The following is a 6,005-nucleotide window of genomic DNA, read 5'->3' on the forward strand; positions in this document are numbered from 1 at the left end:
GCTAACTCTTGCCAAGCTTACTAGAAATAGGTGATGTTAGTTGAAAAGTAAAATGGCAGCCATCTAACAAATTCTGCCTTACCTGCTGGTTGTCCTTAATCGAGATTCCTGCTACATGTAAAATCCTAGAGCTGAGGAGCTTAGCAGTTAAAGGTGCTTGCTTGCAAAGCCTGAGGCACAGTGTAGCATGCAGCAAGAGGTCCTGGCATGCCCAAACACACATTGCTCGCATGGGGGAGTGGGATTCTTTAAATTCTTTTGGGGGTGGTTGGTTAGTTTTTGAGTCAGGGTCTCCCTAAAGCCCAGGCTGGCCTGGCACTCACTGACCTTGTGATATTCCTACCTTAGGCCCCTGAGTGCTGTGATTATAGGCATGAGACACCACTTCTGGCTTAAATACAGTAAAAGGTCAACTTTTATAAAAGGATCTTAGCACATTAATGAGACCCTTGGTCTTTTATGAGTCCTTACTAAGTGTCATGCTCAGTGATACTTCTTTTTAACACAGTGACCATTTCTGCAGATGAAGAAATTGGGAAGGTGTTAAGAAACATCTAAGGTCTTAGTTTCTCTAAGTGGTACACCAGGGATTTAAACCTATAAGTGTCACCAGAGCCACTCCTCAACCACCTTGACATACCTGATTGTTTTTGTTGTTGTTGTTGTTTTGGCTTTTCGAGATAGGGTCTCACTTTAGCTCAGGCTGACCTGGAATTCTCTATGTAGTCTCAGGGTGGCCTTGAACTCACAGTGATCCTCCTACCTCTGCCTCCCAAGTGCTGGGATTAAAGGCGTGCACCATCACACCCAGCCCTGATGGCTTTTTATAGCTCCCAATTTGCTTTTATTCTGGAATCATATTAAGGAACCTTTCAATTTTCTTTTTTTTTCCCCCTCAGGTAGGGTGTTGCTGTAGCCTAGGCTGACCTGGAATTCACTGTGTATTCTCAGTGTGAACTCATAGCAATTCTCCTATTTCTGCCTTTCAAGTGTTTGAATTAAAGGCATGCACCACCACACCTGGCTCCCTTCCTGTTATAGTTTATTAGCCTTTTCACATGTGGCTATCTCATTCATGAACAGTGGTACTTGTTAGACTTTCTCAAAGACGAAAGCTACCACTTATGGATTTATAAAAACTTGTTTGAAATTGGAATAACAGGACATGAGGTTAGTTTGTGCACTTTCTTTTTAAATTTTGATTTAACAGAGAGAGGGAGAAGAAAGAGTATGAATGTACCAGGGCCTCCTGCCACAACAAAAAACTGCAGACACATGTACTACTTTATGAATCTGACTTTAGGTGGGTACTGGGCGATCATGCCCTGGCCATCAGGCTTTGTAAAGAAGTGCCTTTAACCGGTAAGCCACCTCTCTGGTCCAATTTGTGCACATCTTTCAAGCACATTTTCTGAAAAATAGGATGAAGAACAAAGTGAATTTGCTTTGCAGACTTTTTATGTAAAGTAACAGATTTTGTCTGTTTTGAATTGATGTTATTTTTATTTTTCAGAATATTGCCTTAGCTATGAAAGCTGCTATGTTATGCTAAAAGTTGCTAAGAGAACACTTTTGTTGTCTTGAAAATTTTCAGTCTTAATTTCACATTTGATAAACCCTTTATGCTTATAACTGCCAACTTATAAATTGGTAAATACATCCTTTAGATTTCGTTGGAGACAATGTATATTTTGCATGTTTATTTCTAGTTCCAGATGTTGTGAAGCAATCATTTTTAGAGCTTGTTCGGAGGTTCTAATGGGGGAGTAAGCCACTTGTGTGCTTTAGAAGACCAAAGAATGGTCTTCTCTTTGGGGAAGATGGTCGTGTTTGAGCTGTAGCTTGGGGAGGCATGCACACAGAGCAGTAAGGAGGAAGGGACCACTGGCTTAGCTAGCCAGATCAGCCCAATCAACCCTGGAGATTGCCAGGTAATATCCCACAGCTACATTGCCTCCCTCACATGCAGCTGTTGTGTTTTGGTATTGTGGTTATTGGAGATAGATGGCTGGCCGTTTTGTTTCTTAGGGAAAAAGTGTGCTCATTTGGGATTTTTGCATTTGTGTGTTCCTGCTGCTTTCATCATTTGTAAAGGGTGAAATGGCCACACTGCTCTAGAATGTTTAATGTATTGTTTATATTAGATGTATTAGGTGGTCTTAACATTCTCTACCTTTAATATAAAATAGTTGCAGATCCCTGGCTTCAGGAAGATACCATTTTCATCTCCTCTTAAAGTTTTTTTTATATGCCAGTGCTTTTACTCAGCCTTGTTCTTCATCATTCTAGAAACAACTCTCCTTGCTATTACTAATGGCACCTTGGTTTCTTTTCCATTTTAGAGATGTTGGTCTTTTCTGTCTCCTTGTTACCTAGAAAGGTTTACCTCCTCTCTTTCTGAAAACACTGTAGACTCATCCTGAGCTGACATGGCATGGCCTGAGTAACTGCAGCTCACTGCTTCAAGTAGTCAGCAACTAAGCAGAAATGCCTGGGCTTTAAAGGGTACACTCGTGTGCCTCCCCCTTGCCAGGAATTCCGAATGTTTCATGTGCTTACTAGTTTGTACGTCGGTCATTTGCAAGTCTGTCATCTTAAGCCATGTCGTAGTGCTTCCAGTTTGCCACTAATCAAAGATGTGCAGGTATTTATGTCTTCTGTACATAAGAGCATAAAAGTAATTAAAGCTTACCAAAAGATTTTTCCACAGAAAGTTTACCAGAAAGAAGTACTGCTCTGTTCGCTGATGCATTTGCACTATGGCTATCTCTGAGGAGAATGTCTCCTAACTCACATCCCTACTGTTAATCTATGGATTGTAAACACTTGCCCAAAATGCTGTTTCATAATAAGAATCATGGTACAATAATCAGTATCATTACTATGTTCATGCACTGAAAAGATAGGGAATTGGAGAGCTGGAAACAGACCCACCTGTGATGTTGTGTAACATTTGTTGAGTACCTGGACACTCTGCCTTATGACCAAAATATTTCTAAGCTTAGAAAATCCAAAGATACCATTATTTCTATTCGTCATATAGAGGTCATAGGGATCCATTGGTAACTGGAATCAACACCTAGCAGTAGTTAAGAACATGCATGTAGGAGTAGAATGGAGGGGCATTAAATAGGAAACTACTCTTTATCCATATAGTTTAAGTTTTTCACAGTAAGTGCATATTACTTTGCAATAAAAAAGTCTGTAGACTGCTATATTAAAATGTGAAATTAAGCTAGGGATGGTGGCGCATGCCTTTAATCCCAGCACTTTTGAGACAGTTGTAGGAGGATCACTTTGAGTTCGAGGCTAGCCTGTGACTACATAGTAAATTCCAGGTCAACCTGGGCTAGAGTGAGACCCTCCCTTGAAAAAAAACAAACAAAAAAGCCATGCTATGTAAACTGACTGTTATGACTCCTATCATATAAAGTAAAATTCTACCTGGGTACCACACTCAAGGAGAATTATGGCATAACAGGAAGCTCCACTGGATAACTTTGTCAAAATGAGAGGTTTTTGTCCCAGCACTTGGGAGGCAGAGGTAGGAGGATCACCATGACTTCAAGGCCACCCTGAAACTACATAGTGAATTCCAGGTCAGTCTAGGCTAGAATGAAACCCTACCTCAAAAAAAAAAAAATAAATAAATAAACAAAACAGAAAACACATCAGTTTGGGGGGGAAGACCGGTTTTATTTCAGCTTACTGTTCCAGAGTCAGTTGTGGCAGGAAAGGCAATGGGGACAGGTGCTTAAAGCAGGTCTACAGTGAGGAAGCACAGAGGGATGAAGGCTACTCGTCAGCAAGCTTTGTCCTTTTCATCTGGCCTAGGAACTCAGGCCCAAGGAATGGGACCACCTACAGTTATAGTAGGTCGTCCTGCCTTAACCTAATCCAGATACACAGTCTTTCACAAAGGCTAGCTAGCCTCATCTCCATTATCCCTCACAGGTGATTCGAGGTCTTGTCAAGTTGACAGTCAATGTAAATCATCAGAACATGTATGTTGTATATATAGTGTGGTACTGTGTGTACATACAGTGTAAGCATGTGTGTGTGTGCAGATAGGTGTGCGAAGACCAGAGGAGAACATCAGATGTCTTCCTCTATCATTCTTTCATGTTGTTTCCTTGAGATGGAGCCTCTCCCTGAGTCTGAATCTGCCATTTTTTGTCAGACTTGACTAAACTTCTAACCCTAGTTATTATCCTGTGTAACACCCTCTGGGATTACAGGTATGTGTGGCTACACCAGGGTTTTTTTTTTTGTTGTTTTTTTTTTACATGGATGCTAGGAATCAAACTCAGATCCTCACTAGCCCTCATGCATAGCAAGGGCTCTTACCTGTTGGGCCATCTCTTCAACCCTGCTTTAATCCGTCTGTTCTGCTGTCACTTGCTTCCTTTGCCTTAATACTGGTTTGGGGAAGACATTTCATTACATATCCCAAGGTGGATATCCTACCTCTACTTCCTGAAGCAATGTGTTGCAGGAGTATGCCACTATGTCTGGCTTTATGTTGATTAGCTTTTCTAAACCTTGGCTTCTTTATTTCAGTAGTAGTATTTTTCATTTGTCCTTCCAGCAGCAACCCCAGTACTGTGGGCAGTGATCAGATAAGGCCATCTTTAGTTCATAGAAAGAAATTGAAGTCAGGAGGATGCCTCAAAAGTCACACCATTATCTTAATTGTGGTACCATATAAGACTAAAGTTGAAATTCAGAAGATGAAAATATCTGTTATTTCAATTAAGGAAAATTGCTTTTAAAATGCCTGGAACTAGGGCTGGAGAGATGTGTTAGTGGTTAAGGCACTTGCCTGCAGGTTCAATTCTCTAGGTCCCACATAAGCTAGATACACATGATAGCGCATGTGTGTGGAGTTCCTTTGCAGTGGCTAGAGGCCTTGGCGTGCTGCTCTCTCGCGTGAGCTGTCTGTCTCAAGTAAATAAAAATCAATCAGAAAAAAAAAGTTAGTGCCTGAAACTGGGTTAAAAATGTATTCAATTACTGGTTATTTTTTGCACTGGATTTGTGTGTGTGTGTGTTTTAGTTTTTTGAGATATGGTCTCACTCTAGCTCAGGCTGACCTGGAATTCACTATGTACTCTCAGGGTGGCCTTGAACTTACAGCGATCCTCCTACCTCTGCCTCCCAAGTACTGGGATTAAAGGCATGTACCACCATGCCTGGCAGTTTTTTAAAAATATTTTTATTCATTTGCAAAAAAGAGAGAATTTGCCAGAGTTTCTTGCATCTGCAAATAAAGTAGATGCATGCACCACATTATGCATTTGGCTTCACATGGGTACTGGGCCAGCATGTTTTATGAGCAAGTGTCTTTAACTGCTGAGCCATCTCCCAAGCCCTAGATTTTTTTAAAGGTTGTGAAGCTTTCCCTCCATAGTTTTCTCAAGATTCCTTAAAGAATCTCCTACAAAGTAGAAGACCATAATAGTTATCAGTGTTCCTTAACCAAATAGTTATGTTGACCTGATTTGGTCAGAAAAACAAAGGAGCTGTACGTGCTACAGCTGAGAATGTGTGTAAGGATGTTAAAAAAACTTTTTGGGGGGGGGGTGCTGGAGAAATGCTTAGCAGTTAAGATGTTTGCCTGCAAAGCCAAAGAAGCCAGGTTTGATTCCCCAATACCCATGTAAGCCAGATGCACAATGGGGCACATGCATCTGGAGTTCGTGGTTGGAGGCCCTGGCTCGACCATTTTCTCTGTTTGTCTCTATTTCTCTCTCTGCTTGCAAATAAAAATAATCTTTAAAAAGAACTTTTTGCATGTGTGGTTTACATGCATGTGTGTGTTTACGTTGTGTTTGTGTGAAGGCCGGGTGTCAACATCTGTAGTCCTCTCTTGTGCTCTCCATGTCTGTCCAGATACAGCCTTGTGCTCCAGCTCTGAATTACACTCCTACCTGGATCATACAAAGAGCTGTGGCCTGGGTTTTTAGCTCCCGCAAAAAAAAAAGTTAATTAGCAAATTGTCTTAG

Source organism: Jaculus jaculus, chromosome 19, assembly GCF_020740685.1.
Source record: "Jaculus jaculus isolate mJacJac1 chromosome 19, mJacJac1.mat.Y.cur, whole genome shotgun sequence".
Classification (NCBI taxonomy): domain Eukaryota; kingdom Metazoa; phylum Chordata; class Mammalia; order Rodentia; family Dipodidae; genus Jaculus; species Jaculus jaculus.